We start from the raw sequence: 22786 nt of genomic DNA, 5'->3' as shown, positions 1-22786 counted from the left end.
CAAAACAAACAAGATGAATTTTAATAGGGAGAAATGTAAAGTATTGCACTTGGGCAAAAAAAATGAGAGGCACAAATACAAGACGGGTGACACCTGGCTTGAGAGCAGTACATGTGAAAAGGATCTAGGAGTCTTGGTTGAGCACAAACTTGACATGAGCCAACAGTGTGACGCAGCAGCTAAAAAAGCCAATGCAATTCTGGGCTGCATCAATAGGAGTATAGCATCTAGATCAAGGGAAGTAATAGTGCCACTGTATTCTGCTCTGGTCAGACCTCACCTGGAGTACTGTGTCCAGTTCTGGGCACCACAGTTCAAGAAGGACACTGACAAACTGGAACGTGTCCAGAGGAGGGCAACCAAAATGGTTAAAGGCCTGGAAACGATGCCTTATGAAGAACGGCTAAGGGAGCTGGGCATGTTTAGCCTGGAGAAGAGGAGGGTAAGGGGTGATATGATAGCCATGTTCAAATATATAAAAGGATGTCACATAGAGGAGGGAGAAAGGTTGTTTTCTGCTGCTCCAGAGAAGCGGACACAGAGCAGTGGTTCCAAACTACAAGAAAGAAGATTCCACCTAAACATTAGGAAGAACTTCCTGACAGTAAGAGCTGTTCGACAGTGGAATTTGCTGCCAAGGAGTGTGGTGGAGTCTCCTTCTTTGGAGGTCTTTAAGCAGAGGCTTGACAACCATATGTCAGGAGTGCTCTGATGGTGTTTCCTGCTTGGCAGGGGGTTGGACTCGATGGCCCTTGTGGTCTCTTCCAACTCTATGATTCTATGATTCATATATAGGGTGAAAGTCGTGAGACCAAGTCCCATCCAACTGGCAGTCCCCCTTCTGCAGTCTGAAGTGGTATAGTCCAAAACCAGTTTTTCTTACCTCGTGAACTTCCACCGACTAGGCCTTAGAACAGGTCTTAAGCATTACTCTTTTGCAGCAGTTCCTTATACCTCAAGGCAAATAAGTGCAGAGTTTCTGGGAAAGGGAGTGATGGATTATTGGGGGAGGATGTTCAGCTGCTTTGTGATGACATTGGCAAGCACATGATGGCATCAGCTTGAGCAATGGTTGCTCAAGGCAAACAGAATGTTACAAAAGCTACTAGTGCTACTAATACCCCTTTGAAGTAATTTTAAGCCTCTTTCCCCCACTTCTATTAAATTCTGCAGCATCTTCCCAAGGGATGAAGGGGAAAATGGAAAAAGAAGACAGGCAGATAACACAGGCAATACACTTAGATGGCAGCACAGATAAAAAGGAAGAACCCTTCTCCAGCAGAGAGAGATAGATTGTGTTCATTTGACCCCAGGCTAAACTGCTATAAGAATTGTAGATTGTGATCATTTCTCTTTTATTGAAGGGGAACTGCAGGCATCTTCCAATGGCACATGAAGTGCTCACAAGAGGATGGGTGAGTGCCTGGGCAGCTTCTGCTATATGGAAATCCATTGTGATACCAGGAGAGGAATGGGTGCAAAGCAGGCTGGAAAATGCATGTGCCCACCCTTTGAAATGGCACTGGGGCAAGTGGGAATGCCTATGGATATTTAAGGATCTTGTTGCTGGAATTCAACATTGGCATTTATCAGGTAGCCTGGCTCTACTCCAAAATTCTGCAAAAATGTGCCCATTGTTTCTGTCACATCTCTTCATTTGTCTCCTTTCTTACCATGAATCCAGCAGCTGAATGTGTTTTTGTGTGTTAGGCTATAGTAAGAATGACTCAGAAGGTACAATGCTGTCACTGCCTGGCCAGCTGCCCTCACTAAGACCCTGAGCAAGCTGGTATCTGGTGCTTAACCATCATATTAAAAACAGGCACTACAATGACTACATGATTTAACAGTATATTGTTAAGTGTCAATATGTTCCACTTGGTGCTTCTTATATTGTCCAGGCCACATTGAAAAAGAAAAAGAGAGAAGAGAGAAAGTACTTCAAGATAGGAAAAGCCTGTAAGCACAGCAGTATTTTATTTTAGTAGAAGGGATGTGAGGGCTATCACTGAGGTAAGTAGAGCTGTATAAGCAGTGCTATTTTCCCAGAAAAAGAGGTGCCGGAACTGTCCATGAACACCTCCCTTGTTCTCTTATAATGGTATTGGCGACCATCTGAAAGGTGCAGGTACTAAGTTCCAGACAGGGCTTTTTTCAGCTGGAACTCAGTTCTGGTACCTCTCAGGTGGGTACCATTAGCATTATAAGAGAACAAGGGAGGTGTTTGTGGACAGTTCCAGCACCTCTTTTTCGGGGGGGGGGGCAGAGAAAGACACCATGTATGCATCTCAAGCATAATCTCCACATTTTGGCACCAATGAATTGCTACAACACTGGAAATACAACTGTCTCAATAGTGGCAAACTAGGTTGCTATTCCTGATACATTACCCTCTTTTAAAAGCAAATGCATATCCTCCCCATATAACAAAATTACCTCTGTGTGACAGAGCAGATTTAGCATTTGGATTAGTTGAGGAACATATCCCTCTCTTTCTTGGGCAGATAAAGTGATGACGACTGCACCAACCAGGCCTTCGCAAATCGCCCTGTTTTCCTTCAGCTTCCTGAATCATATGCAAATATGCCCAACCTGATTGGGTGACTTTACTTTCAGGTCTGCATATGTTGTTCACTAGATGACAACATTCAAAATTGCCCAGTATTACCTCAAGACTTGAAAAGATGTGTTTCCTTGTAATTAACAGAAATGTCTATAACCTGCTTGCCCAGCTTGTGTGCCTGAGTGCTCTTCTTGCAATTTAGGGTATGATGCAGCCAAATTTAAGGAATTTTAATTTTATTTATTTTAATGACACGGAATAAAGGATGTGCTTGATTATCCATTAGAAGAAAGGGTGCTTAAACGGTGCTTAATTTGGGCTGGATCAAGCCTTTAATTGAGTTAGCTCAAATGATTAAGTCTTTTCTTATTGGAAGTAGTAGTAGTAGTAGTAGTAGTAGTAGTAATAATATTTTATTGATTATTTATACCCCACCCATCTGACTCGGTTTCCTCAGCCACTCTTGCAACTTGCAGGTCAGGTTACATATTGTTGTGCAATGCCAGGCCAAAGGCAACAAAACCGCCACCCTGCGAGATTTCTTCACCTCGCAGGGGGTTGACCTGGCATGTGTGACTGAGACCTGGGTGCGCGAAGGGGATACTGTTACCCTACGAGAGATGGCGCCCCCGGGTTTCTCCGTCCTTCACCAGTCGCGGACTGTGGGCCGGGGGGGAGGGGTGGCGTTATTAATCCGGGAAGATTGTTCTTTCAGGGCTCTACCATCGCCATCGATCCCCGGCATTGAATGTGTTGGCCTAGTGTGGGGCTCCGAGGTGAGCTTGGCTGTCTGGCTGGTGTACCGGCCACCTAGCGCACCAGCAGCCACCCTGTCAGGCCTGCTGGAGGCGGTGGCCGGCTGGGCCTTGGAGTTCCCTAACCTATTGGTATTGGGGGACTTCAACATCCATGCTGATGCCACTCCCTCCTCACAGGCTCTGGACCTGGTGTCTTCCATGGCGACACTAGGGCTCTCCCAGTTTGTTTCGGGCCCCACACATCAAGCAGGCCACACGCTGGATTTGATCTTTGGCGTCGGTATTGATGTGATCATGTTTCCTTCGATGAAGGTGCCATGGTCTGATCACTATGCTCTGAAAGCCAGGATTGACGTTCCACCCCCACCCTGCTTGGGTGGCGAGCCAATTTGGGCTCGCCTGCAGAGGCTGATGGACCCTGATAGATTCCGTCAAGCCTTGCGGGACCTTTCTCCCCCTGGCGACTCATTGACTGAGCTTGTTGAGGCCTGAAATACCCAGCTCCTGGCAGCCATCAATGAGATCGCACCTAAGCGCCCTCTGCGACCCCGCAGAAACCGGGCTCCCTGGTTTACCGAGGAGCTCCGGAAAATGAAGCGGGACCTCAGACGGCTAGAGCGAGTATGGCGGGGTGCCCGTGACGGAGCCTCAAGAACATCTTATAGGGTTTTTATGAAAACCTATGAGATGGCAGTGAAGGCCGCTAAAAAGTCCTACTTCTCGGCCTCCATTGCATCCGCTAGCTCTCGCCCGGCACAATTATTTAGTATAATTCGGTCTTTAACGTCCCTCGAAGGACAGCCAAATTTAAATAACAATTTGACACACAGCTGTGAGGCATTTGCGAGCTTTTTTGCGGAGAAGGTCTTGTTGCTCCGCCATGACCTCCCTGCCAATTTGGATACAATAAAGGAACTGGAGGCCCCTCGACTGTCCTCGGGTCCAATATTGGACCACTTTGACTGGATATCCCCAGCTGATGTAGACAGATTCCTCCGAGCTGGAAAGCCCACCACCTGTCCTCTCGACCCGTGCCCGTCCTGGCTGATTAGAGCGTGTCCAGAAGAGGTGCGGGCCCCCCTGGGGGATATCATCAATCTGTCCCTTGGCACCGGGACATTCCCAGGGGAACTGAAGGAGGCAGTGGTGCGCCCGCTCTTAAAGAAAACATCATTAGATCCCTTAGATCTATCCAATTACCGCCCGGTTTCGAATCTTCCATTCCTGGGTAAGGTGATTGAGAGAGCGGTTGCTGAACAGCTTGGTAGGTTTCTGGATGAAACATCAGCTCTGGATCCATTCCAGTCCGGCTTCCGCGCTGGTCATGGGACCGAGACGGCTCTGGTCGCCCTAACAGATGATCTCCGCAGGCAGCTGGATCGAGGCGGGTCGGGGCTGCTGATTCTTCTAGACCTGTCAGCAGCCTTCGACATGGTCGATCACGAACTCCTGGACCACCGCCTTGCCGACGTGGGAATCCAGGGCACAGTCCTTCAATGGCTGCGCTCGTTTCTCTCTGGTCGGGGACAGAGGGTGGCGCTTGGGGGGGAATTGTCATCCCGCCACTCCTTGGTGTGTGGTGTGCCTCAGGGTGCAATACTCTCCCCGATGCTTTTTAACATCTTTATGCGCCCCCTCGCCCAGCTTGTCCGGAGTTTTGGGCTGGGCTGCCATCAGTATGCTGATGACACCCAACTCTATTTGTTGATGGACGGCCACCCGGACTCGGCCCCAGACACACTGATCAGATGCTTGGAGGCTGTGGCTGGATGGTTACGTGGGAGCCGGCTGAAGTTAAATCCTTCAAAGACAGAGGTCCTCTGGCTGGGACGGGACGACATGGGACTGAGGGGGCAACTCCCATCTCTTGCGGGGGTGCAATTAGTGCCAGCACCGTCCGTTAAGAGTTTGGGTGTAATCTTTGATACCTCCCTCTCCATGGAGGCGCAGATTGCAGCTACAACAAAGGCGGCATTTTTTCATCTCCGCCAAGCTAAGCAGTTGGCTCCTTACCTCTCTCGCCCTGACCTAGCCACTGTGATCCACGCGACGGTCACCTCCAGACTGGATTATTGTAACTCGCTCTACGTGGGGCTGCCCTTGAGACTGACCCAGAAACTCCAGCGGGTGCAGAATGCCGCAGCGAGACTCCTTACGGGGTCCTCGCTTAGAGATCACATTCATCCGGTGCTATACCAGCTGCACTGGCTCCCGGTGGAGTACAGGATCAGGTTTAAGGTGCTGGTTTTAACCTTCAAAGCCCTATACGGCCTAGGGCCCTCGTACCTACGGGACCGCCTCTCCTGGTATGCCCCACAGAGGAACTTACGATCTTCAAATAAAAACACCTTGAGGGTCCCAGGCCTCAGAGAGGTTAGGCTGGCCTCAACTAGAGCCAGGGCTTTTTCGGCTGCGGCTCCAACCTGGTGGAACGCTCTGTCACAAGAGACAAGGGCCCTGCAGGACTTGACATCTTTCCGCAGGGCCTGCAAGACAGAGCTGTTCCACCTGGCATTTGGTCAGGGCGCAGCCTGACCCCCTCCTCTGGCAATCTTTACAAAGTTTTAGTTTATGGTTGCCATCAATTTTGATTTTAATTCATTTTTATAATGTTTTATAATGTCACACTGTTTTAATTGTTGTTAGCCGCCCTGAGCCCGGCTTCGGCTGGGGAGGGCGGGATATAAATAAAATTTATTATTATTATTATTATTATTATTATTATTATTTAAGTATGCAAGGGCAATTTGAATTCAGAATATAAAGACCTCTTTCTTTTCAAGCTTCTTGCTCACCAGCAAAATCACACGTTATTGTCATGAATTTTAATTTTGTTTTCAAATTGATGAAAAGGAAAGAATATAATAATAATAATTTATTATTTATACCCCGCCCATCTGGCTGGGCTTCCCCAGAAGAAGAAGTAGAGATGAATATAAAACAATGATTTGAAACAGCCACTGTCTCTAATCTATAAATATGGAAACATTAAGGATTACATTTCTCTCTGACGTTGGATGACAGGCGAAACAATATGGAATTAATGGCATAATACAGCTGTGCTTTTCTATCACTGTTTCCTTTGTTGACATGAGAATAGGAATGAGAATGTAAACTGGTAAAAAAAATGGTTCCAAGCTTGCAAAACTGGATGTATTTGGGGTTGGGATGGACAGGAGGATCTGATTAACTCATGCAAAGGGGTAGATAATCAAATAACTTAATTTGGGCTGGTATTGCAGCCCAAATTAGGTATTGCATTTAGTGCTTTTCTTTCACTTTAACTTAGGTATTGCAATTAGTGCTTTTCTTTGACTTTAAAAGCCACTTAGGCCACCCCCTTTACCCACATAAAACTTTCGGCATGTGTACCAAAACAATCACTTGTTGGTTTCAGCATGTTTTGAATTCTGCCCAAATTAACTGCAACTACACTCACAACAGCATATGCCAACTTCACCATGTGAACTCACTGCTTGACATGCATTGCTACTACACTTTATGGCCTGGATACTTTTAAGGCTGTGCACATCCTATAAGATCAGTGGAGAAAGACCTTGTGTCCATCCCACCAATATCAGAGGACCTTATGGCAGGAACATGAGAGAGAGCCTTCTCGGTGGTGGCAGTTATATTGAATGTATTTTTAATCTTTGTTGGAAGCCACCCAGAGTGGCTGGGGAAACCCAGCCAGATGGGCGGGGTACAAATAATAAATTACTATTACTATTACTAATTATATGGAATGCCATTCCTTGGGTATATCTGTTTGACACTCTCTCTAATTACTTTTATTTGGGTTTTTAAAGACACATCTATTTTCCAGAAGGCATTGGTATTTTTATTGGGCTGATTTATTGGGGTTGTTCTGGAATTCTGTGTTATTTTAAAGGACTTCTAAAGTGTGTGTGTGTGTACATAGATGATTAGATAGATGATAGGTAGATGATGATAGATAGATAGATAGATGATAGATAGATAGATAGATATAGATAGATAGATAGACAGACAGATAGATAGATAGATAGATAGATAGATAGATAGATAGATATAGATAGAAGATAGATGATAGATAGATAGATAGATGATAGATAGATGATAGATAGATAGATAGATAGATAGATGATAGATAGATAGATAGATAGATGATAGATAGATAGATAGATAGATAGATAGATAGATAGATAGATAGATAGATGATAGATAGATAGATAGATAGATAGATCATAGATGATGATAGATAGATGATGATGATGATAGATGATAGATATAGATAGATAGATATTGTTGTTTATTATTTATTGTTAGGAATTTGTTATCTCTGACACTTTTGCATAGAAAGGTGGGTATAAATCTGCTAAAGTAAGAAAATAATGTATGAAAGCATTCCATATGTTCAATTGACTTACTGACTGAAAAGAAACCAAGCTTTATTAAATTTCCTATGAACAGTTAATTATTCTATTAGAGACTTTGATCACTCATTGAAGTCCCAGTAAAACCTAACATCCAACGAAAGAAAATTATTCTTATCTGGAGAACTGGGCTGCCAAGTAAATGCTTTGCTTGAACTCTTTCTTTAAGGATTGCCCATGACACTATCTAGCTTCCCACATGGCAAGTGTGGGTCAATAATAAGTAGCAGCCTGGGGTGTCACAGCTAAGATTGAGGCCAAGGGGAATTTTAGCCACTTAAGAACTTTGCACAAAACCAAACCAAACCAAACCAACCAAACCAAACCAAACCAAACCAAACCCAAACCCTCTTTATTCTTTCCATCAGTCAGTTTTTGAATTAAAAATGGTGTGCAGTTTCTGTCTACTTTCTAATTGGTGGTGGCAGAGAGAAACAGAGGCTGATCTTTCTTTCTGGATGGTAGGACCCCAGCCATCTCCCCCAAGGGCAGGCCCATGCAGAACTTGCCTGAGGCCCAGGACAGGAGTCTTGTTAAAATAAAGTTATAAACTCTGGGTGAGCCCCATGGCCAGCTTAGTCCTCCAAGGTCTGGGGCAAGTGTACCCAGCTCCCTATCCTTTGCATGGGCCTGCCCGAGGGTCCTGGGTCCTTGACCATTGCTTTGGGTTGTTCCCAGGGCCTTGCAGAGCCAGTGCATTATTGCATTATTGTGCATTATTGCTGTCTAGAGAGGCCACAGCACAATGAAAGTGGGTTAAAAATAAATCAGAACATTTGGGTCCCTCCAAACATCCTTTTTATTCAACATCCACAATGATTTGTACTCGTGATACTGTTGTGGCAGTCCTATGTGATTCCACTTTCAATACTGTTTGCACCTGTAAAGGTTTGGGTTGGTTACATGGCATCATTTCCAGTCAGTGAATATTCTGTAACTTCCTGCTGATCTCCCGCCAGATGTCTTAGTGAATGGCACCATAGCACATATTTCAAAATATGTCAGTTCATTGCGTACATACTGAAGTACAAAGGAAGAAAGTAAACAGCCTGTATAAAGTAAAGAACAATCATGCAAGCTATGTGAAATGTTGGGAAATAGTAAGTTCTGTAACTGTGGGAACTGTTTGAATCTCTCTTCTCAGAGAAATGTACCTGTTGGAGTTTATGTGTTATAGTCTGCCTTAAGATTCACCTTTGCTTAATACCCTTTTTATATTGCTCATTTAAGAGAAACCAAATAAAACTCTCAGAAAGAGTGCAGAAATGGACTTCAGGATTGTTGTTGTTTAGTCGTTTAGTCGTGTCTGACTCTTCATGACCCTATGGACCAGAGCACGCCAGGCACTCCTTTTTTAAAAAATAAAATAAAAATATTTATTAAGAGTTTAGAAAATACAAAAAGAAAAAATGAAATTTAAACATAACAATATAATAAAATACAAAAACAAAAACAAAAACACTACATAACACATTGAATTAATAAAGAAAAACAAAAACAATTTAAAACACTTCCAATATTTTCAATCTTAACTTTCATTCGCTTGTTTCATTGACTTCCTCACGCCTCCCTTTTTGTATTCCACTTCAATTAACTATTTCAGCAAGTCCTTTCCATCTTCATCTATTTTCTGTCCTATAATTAATCTTAACATATTCTAACCTGATTTTTCTCTTTAATACATTAACAATCTATCTGTACCTAGTTCCTTATAACATTTCTGCCAAAGCCATATTGCTTCATTCCACCATTTTTCTAAAGCTCATTAATTTTACAATATTTCTGTAATATTTAAATTTTTTTCCAATCTTCTTCCACCAACTCTTCTCCCTGGTCTCGGATTCTGCCAGTCATTTCCGCCAGTTCCATATAGTCCATCAACTTCATCTGCCATTCTTCCCGGGTGGGTAAGTCTTGTGTCTTCCAATACTTCGCAATGAGTATTCTAGCTGCTGTTGTTGCATACATAAAGAAAGTTCTGTCCTTCTTTGGCACCAATTGGCCGACCATGCCCAGGGGAAAGGCCTCTGGTTTCTTCAGGAAGGTATATTTAAATACCTTTTTCATTTCATTATAGATCATCTCCCAGAAAGTCTTAATCCTTGGGCATGTCCACCAAAGGTGAAAAAATGTACCTTCAGTCTCATTACATTTCCAACATTTATTTTCGGGCAAATGGTAATTTTTTGCAAGCTTGACTGGTGTCATGTACCACCTGTAAATCATTTTCATTAAATTCTCTCTTAAGGCATTACATGCCGTAAATTTCATACCTGTGGTCCATAACTGTTCCCAGTCAGCTATCATAATGTTATGTCCAACATCTTGTGCCCATTTAATCATAGCAGATTTCACCGTTTCGTCCTGAGTGTTCCATTTCAACAGCAAGTTATACATTCTTGACAAATTCTTAATTTTAGGATCTAACAATTCTGTTTCCAATTTTGATTTTTCCACCTGGAAGCCAACTTTTTAATCCAAATTATATGCCTCCATTATTTGGTAATAATGGAGCCAATCTCGCACTTTGTTTTTTAATTTTTCAAAACTCTTTAGTTTTACTCTGTCTCCATCTTGTTCCAAAATTTCCCAATATTTCGGCCATTTGGCCTCCATATTGAGTTTTTTCTGTGCCTTCGCTTCCATTGGTGACAACCATCTTGGGGTTTTATTTTCTAACAAGTCCTTATATCTTATCCAAACATTAAACAATGCTTTCCTAACAATATGATTTTTAAACGCCTTGTGTGCCTTTACCTTATCATACCACAAATATGCATGCCAACCAAATACATTGTTAAAACCTTCTAAATCCAGCAGAGAAAGATGGCGGCGCAAGCACTTGCAGCGGCTCGGCACTCCGAAGACCGGTTTTCAGTGAGTTGTGTTTTATTTTTATCTGTGAACTTACTGCTGCTATGGACTGTGAACACTCAGGGACAAGTAATTTATAGTCGTCAAGAGCTCTTAAGTATCGGCAGAGAAGGTTGCAGCCAGGAGGTCTTAACCTACAACATTCCAGCTGAGCTTATCAGAGAGCCTCCATATCTTGCATATCCTTGGGATACTCCCCTTGCTCTCCTGGCCAGAAAGAAAAGAAAACGGAGAGGGCGTAAGCAGAAGAGGGGCTGTAGGGCCGGACTACGAGTGAGGCTAAGTAAAAATCCTCACAAGCCTGCACTGCCAAGTCTCCTTGTATCAAATGTTAGATCTTTACCCAACAAGGTAGAGGAGTTGGAACTTATTACCTCTCGGCAGAAAAGTATCCGGGACTGTTGTGTTATGGTCCTTTTAGAGACGTGGCTGGATTCCTCCTTTCCACAGGGACTTTTGCAGCTAGAAGGACGCTCAGTAATTAGAGCGGATAGAACCGCCGAATCCGGGAAGAGTAGAGGAGGAGGAATCTGCGTTTATATAAATAACAACTGGAGCTCGGACTGGACACGCATTGTTCTCCTGACTTGGAGTACCTAGTGGTGAAGTGCCGCCCTTTTTATTTGCCACGTGAGTTTAATGTTGTCATAATAACAGCGGTGTATATACCTCCCGATACAAATACTACTACAGCTATGGGTCACCTGCTAACTGCTATTAGCAAACAGCAGCGGGCCCACCCGGATGGAGCATTTGTGGTTGCTGGTGATTTCAATCGAGCCGATTTAAGGACTGTGCTTCCTAAGTTCCATCAGTATGTTGATTGTCCCACTAGGGGGGGAAATACCCTAGACCAAGTATATAGCAACATCATGCATGGATACAAGACCAAGCCCTTGCCCAATTTGGGACAGTCAGACCACATATCCTTACTTATGATACCATCATATAGACCTCTCGTACGCAGAATTAGACCATCAACTAGAGAGATACGAGTGTGGCCAGCAGGTGCACCCGAGCAACTTCAAGATTGCTTTCGGAACACTGAATGGTCACTTTTTGTGGAGAATAATGTGGACACATACGCTTCAATAGTACTGTTCTATGTCAAAAGCTGCATTGATGTCGTTACTACCACCAAACAAATACGGGTGTTTCCTAACAACAAGCCCTGGCTAAACAGGGATGTGTATCTTCTGCTAAAGGCAAGGAATGCTGCTTTTCACTCTGGCGATGCGCAACAGTATAGAGAAGCTAGAGCCAAACTGAAAAAGGGCATTAGGGATGCCAAAGCCATGTACTGCCGGAGGATCGAAAAGCATTTGAGAGCTCCGACCCTCGTTGTGTATGGCAAGGCCTGCGACAAATTACAGGGCAAAATATTAAAAACGAACTGGCTAACAGCAGTGCGCACCTGGCTGATCAGCTGAATCAATTCTTCAGTCGTTTTGAGGTGGGAACTGGAACCACCGTCACTACAGCATTGGCTACCAGCACACCATCAGGAACTATTACTGATAAACAACCACTTTTATTACAGACCTCCGACGTACAACGTGCTTTTCGGAGCATTAATATTAGGAAGGCAGCTGGACCGGATGGAATTATGGGACGAGTTATTAGGGACTGTGCTGCAGAATTAGCTGGTGTATTTACGGACATTTTTAATCTATCCCTGTTGCAGGGTTCTGTCCCTACCTGCCTGAAGACATCGATTATAGTGCCAGTCCCTAAACAGTCAGTGGTGGTATCTCTCAATGACTACAGACCAATAGCCCTAACATCTGTCGTTATGAAATGCTTTGAGAGATTGGTGCTAGATTATATTAAGGCTGGTCTTCCATCCACTCTAGACCCATTCCAGTTTGCATACAGAAGGAATAGATCTACTGATGATGCTATTTCCATCGCTGTCCATACTGTACTGAGTCATCTAGAACGACAGGGAACCTACGCAAGGCTGTTGTTTGTGGACTACAGTTCTGCCTTTAATACAATTCTACCAGACAGGTTATTCCTTAAAATGACCAATTTGGGTATACATCAGAAGATCTGCTTGTGGGTAAGGAATTTCCTGACCGATAGGCCGCAGACAGTGAGAATGGGACCTTACCATTCTTCTACTCTAGTATTAAGCACAGGAGCCCCTCAGGGGTGTGTGTTAAGCCCCTTCCTCTATTCCCTGTACACATTTGACTGCACCCCACTGTATAAGTCCAACACAATCATCAAATTTGCGGATGATACAACAGTGGTGGGGCTCATTAGTGAGAATGATGAGGCTGCTTATAGGAAAGAAGTACAGGGGTTAATTCAATGGTGTAAAGAAAATAATCTTATGCTTAACACCAAAAAAACCAAAGAACTCATAATTGATTTTAGGCAAAAGAAAAGTGTATTTTTACCATTGCACATAAATGGCGAGGAGGTGGAGAGGGTTGGTAGTTTTAAATACCTGGGCACTTACATCTCTGAGGACCTCTCATGGACTGCAAATATTAATATGGTTGTGAGGAAGGTGCAGGGGAGGTTGTATTTCCTGAGAATGCTCAGAGGATTGAATCTATCTCAGCACCTACTTCTGTCCTATTATCATAGTACCATTGAGAGTGTCTTAACCTATAGTATATTATCGTGGTATGGGAGCAGCTCTGGAATGGATAAAAAAGCCTTACAGAGAATAATTAAAATTGCCCAGAATGTTATTGGGCTCCAACTACCAACCCTGGATGAGATCTTCACGTCTCGCAGCTTGAAGAAGTCACACAATATCCTGAGAGATCCCACCCATCCTGCTCACAACCTCTTTGAACTGTTGCCTTCGGGCAGAAGATATAGGACAATGAAAACACGAACCACACGCCTTCTGAATAGTTTCTATCCAAGAGCTCTGATTGCACTAAACAATGATCTCAGGGCCAGTTGTAAGAAATAGCAAGCAGTGAGTAGTAAGGAATGAGATAGGTTTTAGGTTATGCTATGCTTCTAATAGGTTGTGTTATATTCTGGATTATGTATGTTTTAATAGATTATGTCTGAATAGGATGAGAGTGTTGGAGATACGTGCAAATGTGTATGTGAATCCGGTCTTGGGTGTTTGATTTTCGTTGTTGTGTATACTGTGTATATACGGACAATGACAATAAATTTATCTAATCTAATCTAATCAGTGTTTTCAAGAAGCAGCCATTCTTTGAGCCAGCAAAAAGCAGCTGATTCATAGTAAAGTTTAAAGTCTGGCAGGGCAAATCCACCTCTTTCTTTAGCATCAGTTAATATCTTTTTTTATTCTAGGCTTCTTGCCCTGCCAGACAAATCTAGAAATGTCTCTCTGCCACTTCTTGAAACAATCCATCTTATCTATGATTTGCAATGTTTGAAATAAGAACAGCATCCTTGGCAATACATTCATTTTTATCGCAGCAATTCGACCTAACAATGATAGCTTCAAATTTGACCATGTTTCTAAATCCTTTTTCACTTCAATCCAACATTTTTCATAGTTATCCTTAAACAAGTTTACATTCTTGGCAGTCATGTTATATAATTTTATCGCTTTCAAGATCTCCTGTGATTTTGGTTTTGCTCTCAGTTTCTTCTCTCCTTCCTTTATTTTCTCCAAGATTTTAACCTTTTTTTCATTTTGAGTTCTCTTCTTAATTGCATTCTGTTGTATCAGGAATCCTCTCATAACCGCCTTACTTGCATCCCAGATTACTCTTTTTTCCACTGTAGTGTTCATATTTATCTCAAAGTAGTCTCAAGGCTTTTTGGGCCTTCTTGGTTACTTCTTCATTCCTAAACAAAGTATCATTCATTCTCCATCTAAAGGAACCAATTGGCATCAATTTCATCTCCATCTTCACGGGATTATGGTCAGAACAAGTTTTGGGGCATATCTCCACCTTGCTAGTCTTCGGAACCAGACCTCTGGTTATCCAAATTTGGTCAATTCTTGTCCATGTCATTTTAGCTTCAGAGAAAAAAGTTCCCTCTCTTCCCAAAGGGTTCTTCATTCTCCAAATATCCACTAAGTCCATATTTTCAGTCATGTCAAAAAAAGTTTTTGGTAGTCTACCATCTTTGGTGACTACTTGTCTCTGTGCCTTATCCATATTTGTAGACACCACTCAATTCATGTCTCCCATCAAGATCATATTGTAATCCATAGAATTCAATAGAGTCTCATGTAACTTCTTAAAAAATTCTGATTTTCCTTCATTTGCTGCATAGATACCTACTATCAAAAATTTCTCTCCTTGTGATTGAATTTCAATTGCAACAAATCTTCCTTGTTCATCTTTAAACATAAATTTCAGTGATAGGCTCTCCTTTGCATAGAGTACTCCTCCTCTTTTTTTAACTTTATCCGATGAAATAAATTCATGGCCCAATCTTTTATTGCTCAATATCTTCCTATGTAGCCTTATCACATGTGTTTCTTGTAAACAAATCAAGTCCAAATGTTCTTTTTTCAATAAATGGAACAAAATAAAAAAATTCCTTCCAGTAGCACCTTAAAGACCAACTAAGTTAGTTCTTGGTATGAGCTTTCGTGTGCATGCATACTTCTTCAGATACACTGAAACAGAAGTCACCAGACCCTTCTATATAGTGAGAAGGTGGGGAGGGGTATTACTCAGAAGGGTGGTGGGATTGGGTGATTGGCAGATAGCTGTGATGACTCCAATAGGTCTTACAGGAAAAAGCAAGGGGTGAGAAGGTGAAAAATGGCTTTGTCATGTATAATGAGATAAGAATCCAATGTCTTTGTTCAGACCAGGTCTCTCTGTGGTTTTAAGTTTGGTAATAAGTTGCAATTCAGCAGCTTCTCTTTCCAGTCTATTTCTGAAATTCCTTTGTAATAGAACAGCTACTTTGAGATCTTGTATAGAATGTCCTGGGAGATTGAAGTGTTCTCCTACTGGTTTCTCTGTCTTGTGGTTCCCGATGTCGGATTTATGTCCGTTTATTCTTTGGCGTAAGGTTTGGCCTGTTTGTCCAATATAGAGAGCTGAAGGACACTGTTGGCATTTGATGGCATACACAATGTTAGACGATGAGCAATTAAATAGTCCCGAGATGGTATGTGTGATGTTGGGGCCAGTAATGGTGTTGTCCGGGTGTATGTGGCAGCAAAGTTGGCATCTGGGTTTATTGCAGGCTCTGGTGCCAGTGTCCGTGTTAAGTCTGGTTGTAGTATTATTGTGGGTTAGGAGTTGTTTAAGATTGGGTGGCTGTCTGTAGGCAATGAAAGGTCTTCCTCCCAGAGCTTGAGAAAGAGAATTGTCATTGTCCAGGAGCGGTTGTAGGTCTCTGATGATGCGTTGTCCCTAGCTTCCTCTGCGGTCTGTCGAATCAAAGTAGATTCCTGTATCAATTTCTAAGTGGCTTCTGTATTAGTATTCACCTTTTGTCCTAAATTATTTATACTTTCTGTATTTAAATCAATTTTAATAGTTGCGGCATCCACTTTCGCATTGTCGCATCCACTTTCGCATTTGTCGCGTCTGCTTTTTTATTAAGCTGTTCCAATGCCTCATTAATCTTACCCAATGCAGCCGCTAATGCCTCTTCTGTTGACATTCCTCTTGATTTAGAATGTACTGATGCAGCCGCTGAGGGAGCAGGAGGGCCTGATGTTGAGGCTCTCCTAGGTTGCAGTCAAGACTTCCCAGACCTTGTTGTTTTTTCTGGGATTGACTGGTCTATCTTTCCCTTTCCATCTGCCATAACACTTAAAGAATTCAATGTCAGTCCCACAGTCCCACAGTTTTTATCTTACAACTGGGAATTACCTAGTACAGCTCCTGTGACAGTTTCAAAAACTTCCTCTAGAGGGAAACAGTTGCAATTTGTAACAATCCGTAATGTCCCCTTTTAAAATACAGTTCAACCAATAAAGTTAGTTAGTTTCAGTTTTCAGTTACTTTTTAAAATCAGACGGAGACTGTCAAAACAATGTATCTCTCTTATTTAGCAAGCTGTCAATGATCGTTCTAATTGCAATGAGTAGACCTTTCAAAGCACGTCAATCTTGCTGGTGACCTATTTCCAGGTTCAGAGCAATAGTGTTCTAACTTCCTCCACGATTCAACACTTCCCCCCTCTTCTCCTGCTTCCAAAGGGGGGGGGTTAGAAGTTTTTTACAGATGGAAATTTAGTCCTTTAGAGTAGGCTTTTCCAAGACTTTAGCTTGCAGCCTCTTTGCTTCAGTCTATTTACAAAAGGGGAAGGCGGACTTCCTGTTTTGAACCTTCCCCGTTCACTGCGAAATTAAGACATTTTTTTAAAAAAAATCCAATTCTCCGCTCTACTCACGGGTAGTTGTTTTAAAGTCAAATTGTCCACAGGAAAAAGTCAGTGCTCTCCGGCAACAGCTGTGCAGCTTCACTCCATGAAGAAAGCAGTCGGTTCGAAGCACCGCGCCACTCACCCCGCGTCGCTCCGGAACCCCAAACTGGGTTTCCCCACGAATAGGAGGGGCGCAAAAGGTGCCAGCCAAATCCCACATTCACAGAATTCACCCGCCTGTGATTTTTGAAGGGTCCCCGCCTTCGCCGTGGCGGCCAGACCCGATTTCCACAGAGCAAGTTCCTCCTGATTAGAGGAACTCCGCCATTGCCGATGGCGCTAACCTGGAAGTGCCACGCCAGGCACTCCTGTCTTCCACTGCCTTCCCTTGATCTAGATGCTATACTCCTATTGATGCAGCCCAGAATTGCATTGGCTTTTTTAGCTGCCGCGTCACACTGTTGGCTCATGTCAAGTTTGTGCTCAACCAAGACTCCTAGATCCTTTTCACATGTACTGCTCTCAAGCCAGGTGTCACCCATCTTGTATTTGTGCCTCTCATTTTTTTTGCCCAAGTGCAATACTTTACATTTCTCCCTGTTAAAATTCATCTTGTTTGTTTTGGCCCAGTTCTCTAATCTGTCAAGGTCGTTTTGAAGTGTGATCCTGTCCTCTGGGGTGTTAGCCACCCCTCCCAGTTTGGTGTTGTCAGGGACTCAGCGGGAGCGCAGGGAGGAGAGGAGATGGAAAGCGAGGGGGAGCAATCCGAGGGCAGCGTAGGAGAATATGACAGCAGCCCGATAGATTCCATGAGCCTCTCCAGCGAATCGGAAGATTCACAGAAGGGGGCGCCGATGGGCAGGGCAAGGGGCGACCCAAGGGGGACACCCCAGAAGCAAGGGGCCAGCGGGGACTCCCAGAGCAGCAGTTGGAAATCAGGACCAGCTTCCCCACCAGAGCGTAGTGGGGGGGAGGAGTCCCAGGTGTCAGAGCCCACATATGCACCACCAGCGAGAGAAGATGAGTCAGGGTTGACCACGCCTCCATCGGAGAGCGAATTAACGGTTAAGAGGAAAGTAGCAGGCTGGGCGCGCGCGCCAAGTTCAAAGGTACAGGCGAGCGGCACAGAAGGTAGCCCGGATAGGGAACCAGGTCCTAAAGCCCGCCGGAAGGAGGGGCAAGAATCGTCAGGGTCAGCGTCAGAGGAGTCCAGGAAGGATGAGACCCTAGCGGGCAGGAGGGCCCAGAGGAGAAAGGAACTTAGGAAGAGGTGGAGCAAAGCGAGAGTCTTAAACTGGTGTGGAGGGGGAGGAGACTCAGACGGGACTTCGCCGGTCTAAGGTCGGGACGTAGAGCTGCACGCTGCGGCTTTAAAATGGAGACTGAATCTCAATAAAGACTTTTGTACATAACTACAGCCTAGCGTTGGTCCTCTGTGAGCTGGGACCTGGAGGCAGCTCTGACAGTAAGTCCCGTCTCTAATTTCAAAGAACCTCGCAACGTGAGAGGACGCAGCGAGGGGCGAAGATAGGTGCTTCGCGAGCTCACAAAAGCAGCACAAGATGACTACAGAAGAACGACTGGCAGCTTTGCAAGATGCCATGGTACAACTTAACGCAGAAATACGAGCGGCAAGGAGGAGAGAAGAGGAATCAGATGCTGTCTGCAAGGATCTGCAAAACAGGTTGGAAATGTTGACTAAACAGGGGCCACCGGCAGCCAAATCAGAAGGGATCGGGCTCGGGAAGAGAGGGGGGAGCCTGGTGTCGCATTTCGATGGGAGTCTGCAGCAATATCCTAACTTCAGAGCAGACGTAGTTTTTGCGCTAAAGTTGCTGGAGAAGGACTTTAGAGATGAGCAGGAGAAAGTAGGCTTCATACTAACGCATCTCCATGGAGAAGCTAAAGCGTGGTTGCGCAATCTGTGGAGAGATAATGATCCAGCCCTCCAAAACGCAAAAGCCTTCATTAAGGCGATGGACGATTGTTTTTTATCGGAGATAGATGTGGATGTCGCTAGAAAAGAGATTCACGGTTTGAAACAAGGCAGAGCCACTGTAAGGCAATATCATTCCCGCTTTTTTGCATTGGTCAACGCGCTGGGATGGGAAAAAGACTCAGCGTCCGTCAGGGACCTGTTCTGGGAGGGGCTCAACGGGGCTGTGAAAGACGAAATCGCAAGGGGGGAGAGGCCACGGAGCACTCAAGAAGTGGTCCAGAAGGCGTTGACGATTGGTGTGCGGCTAGAAGAACGTCCCTGGAGCAAGGATGAAGGGCGTTGGGGACGCACGCCAGCAAGGGCACCTCCTTTCTTTCCCAGAGACTCAGCGCGCGCTCAATCCACGCCTCCACTGGGAGGGGGAGAGGAGCCGATGGAGATAGGTGGTGCCAAGGCTCAGTCAGCGACCAGAGCCCTCACACCAGGAGCAGCCAAGGTGAAGCCTCCTAGAGGGAACAGGAAGTGTTACATCTGCGAAAGTGCTCAGCATATGGCAAAAGAGTGCCCCCAGAGGCTCCGCAAGCACAATGCAGCCTCAGCAAAAGTAACAGAAGCAGCTCAGCAGAGGGAACCGCAGCAGGGAAACGACGAAGTCTGGCTGGAAGCAGAGCCGCTGGGGCCCAGCCAGACGAATCAGTGAAGCAGTCCCCAGGAATCTTACAGCCCACAGACCCCCTCCCGCCCAAACCAGTGGTGCAGCTCACCGCAACACTCCAGCTTCCCAATGGGCTCACCATGGAAGTGCCTATTACCATTGACTCTGGTAGCAATGCAGACTTTATAGGAGTGGATTTCATCAAGCAACATAGCATAGCGCTCCTGCCTGCCACGATGCCCCTGAAAGTAGTGACAGTCGATGGAAGAGAATTGCTGGGGGGACAGGTGGTACAGCAAACGCCGCCAATGGTGATGCGCATTGTAAATCACCGCGAAGTCATCAGCTTCAACGTCACCCAACTGTCAGACACGCCCATAGTGTTGGGCATGAGCTGGTTGGACAGGCACAGCCCAGCATTGGCATGGTACCAGCGTAAATTGACCTTCTGCTCCTCCTACTGTGCAGAACATTGCATCATGACTAACCAGGAGGACGAGGGGCAAGAGGATGACCCACAGCTACAACTGGGCATGCTGCAAGCGGTACCCGACAAGTACAAGGCGTTTTTGGAGGTCTTCTGCGAGAAGGAAGCGGACAAGCTGCCTCCCCACAGACCCTACGACTGCAAGATTGACCTCCTGCCGGGGGCAACGCTGCCGACCGGAAAACTGTACTCCATGTCTGAAGACGAACTGCAAGAGCTCAGGGAGTTCATAGATCACAATTTGAAGCGGGGATTCATCCGAGAATCCAAAGCAGTGGGGGGCAGTCCTGTGTTCTTTGTGACGAAAAAAGACACGCCCCAGAAGAGGCTAGTAGTTGATTTCAGAATTTTAAATTCGAAAACCAAGCCCACGGCTTTCCCGATGCCCAAGATCGACGACTTGCTCGCGACGGTGAGGAAGGGACGCATCTTCACCAAGCTGGATCTACGAGGGGCGTACAATCTTATACGCATGCGGGAGGGCGACGAGTGGAAGACGGCCATGTTCACGCCCTTGGGCACCTATGAGTATAGGGTTATGCCCTTCGGTTTACAAAATGGCTCCCACTGCTTCCAAGCCTTCATGCATCACGTGTTAGCGGGGCTCCTCTACAAGAAGTGCGTCTGCTTCCTGGACGACATTCTGATCTTCTCGGAATCGCAGGAGGCTCACGAGAGAGATGTCAAGGAAGTCCTGCAAAGACTACGGGAGCACAGGCTTTACGCCAAACTGGAGAAATGCCAGTTCGACATGACGGAGGTGGATTTCCTGGGCTACAAGCTGTCCGACAAGGGAATCGCCATGGACAGCGCCAAGGTACGATCAGTACTGGACTGGAAGAGCCCGCACAATCGGAAGGAGGTCCAGAGGTTTGTCGGCTTTGCTAACTTTTATCGCAAGTTCATCAAGGGTTTCGCTATGCAGACGGCTGCCATCACGGACACCCTCAGCTCCAAGAAGAGGAAGTTCATCTGGACGGAGCAGGCGGAGCAGTCCTTTCAGAAACTCAAGCGTCTTTTCGCTTCCGAGGAACAACTGCTGCATGTGAACCCCAGCAAGCCCATGAGGGTGGAGACGGATGCCTCCGACAGAGCCGTGGGGGCAGTCCTGTTGCAGCGAGACCCGCAAGGGGATTGGAGGCCGTGTGCTTTCTACTCCAGGAAACTCAGCAAGTCGGAGCAGAACTACACCATCTGGGACAGAGAGTTGCTGGCCATTCATGCAGCATTCAAGGCGTGGCGGCACTTCCTCATCGGAGCCAAACACACGGTGCAAGTTCGCACGGACCATAAGAACCTGGAGTACTGGCGCACGGCGCGGTTCCTGAACCAGAGACACATCCGCTGGGCGGAGTTCTTTGCGGATTTCGACTTCAGGATAGAATATATCCCCGGAGACAACAACATCATGGCTGATGCGCTATCCAGGAAGCCGCAGTATCTGGAGGAAGCAGCACCGGTAGCGGCCAAACACATTTTCGCACCCAAGGCGTGGGCATGCGCTTCTGCCACAGTAGACCTGGAAGCGATACGGCGAGAGCTGCGAACAGATTCCTTCGCGCGCTCCAAGATGGAGGAGGTGCGCAGCGGCACGGCGAAGGACGACGAGTTCCAGATACGCGACGGACTGCTCCTCCGCAAGGGGGCCACCTACGTACCGGGAGATGAACTCCGCGCGACAGTACTGCAACAGCTACACGACGCACCCAGCGCCGGACATTTCGGCAAGGAAAAGACGGTGGAATTAGTAGCCAGAGACTTTTGGTGGCCCAAGATGCGGGGAGAAGTCGCGGATTACGTAACGAGGTGCGACACCTGCCAAAGGGCCAAGCCAGTACACAGACCGCCGGCGGGACTGTTAGAACCGCTACAGAACCCGTCCGAACCGTGGGAGAGGGTAGCCTTGGACTTTGTCACTGACCTGCCCAGCTCGAGGGGCAAAACAGCAGTACTCGTGGTAGTCGACATGTTCACCAAGATGGCGCACTTCATTCCTTGCGCGAAGGTGGCCACAGCGGAACAGACAGCCAAGCTGTTCATAGACCACGTGTTCAAGGTACATGGCCTGCCACGGTCTATCCTGTCCGACAGGGGGCGCCAGTTCATCTCGAGTTTCTGGCGGAAGCTGAAGGGGATCCTGAACGTCAAGGTCAACCTAGCGTCGGCAAGACACCCGCAGACCAACGGACAAGCCGTCATGCAGCAGTACCTGAGATGTTACGCCAACCAGCAGCCCTCGACCTGGGTGGACTATCTGCCCCTGGCCGAGTTTGCCTACAACAACACACAACATGTGTCCACGGGGGTGACACCGTTTTTTGCCAACCACGGGCGACATCCCAGGACCTTCCCGGGCTTAGAGAAAGAGGGGGAGGGGGAGCCACAGGGAGCAGAGGCATTGGCAGAGGAGTTACAGGAGGTCCATGAACAGCTCCGTAGACAGTTAGACCTAGCAAAACACGTATACAAGATGCAAGCAGACAAACACAGAAGAGTGGGGGAGGACATACGGGTAGGGGACTGGGTCTGGTTAGCGGCCCAGGCAGTGCCGGCCAGATCCTTAGCTAAGAAGAAGCTAGGACACAAGCAGCTAGGCCCTTACCTAGTCGAGGCACAGATCAACCCAGTGGCTTTCCGTTTGACACTACCGGAGGGTTCCAGAATGCACCCGGTCTTTCATAGATCGGTGCTAACGCCCTACAAGGCACCTCACAGGTTTCAGGAGCCAGGGACAGCTTCCAGTCCGCTTAGAGATGCACCCATGACAGGGGGGTCGCCGAGGGCGGGGCCACTCAACGAGG

General features: G+C 46.0%; 1 protein-coding gene across 1 annotated transcript in view; it reads left to right on the top strand.

The window, feature by feature from the left end:
* Window positions 1-1426: 1426 nt before the first annotated feature.
* OLFM4 (olfactomedin 4) overlaps window positions 1427-22786 on the top strand; it is a 74729-nt gene continuing 53369 nt past the window's right edge. Inside the window, exon 1 of the mRNA XM_079983608.1 lies at window positions 1427-1593. The gene's annotated coding sequence lies outside the window, so the exon portion shown is untranslated. The remainder of the gene's footprint in view (window positions 1594-22786) is intronic.

Source organism: Podarcis cretensis, assembly GCF_951804945.1.
Source record: "Podarcis cretensis genome assembly, chromosome: 7".
Lineage (NCBI taxonomy): Eukaryota > Metazoa > Chordata > Lepidosauria > Squamata > Lacertidae > Podarcis > Podarcis cretensis.
This window is presented reverse-complemented; position numbering and strand designations above follow the sequence as displayed.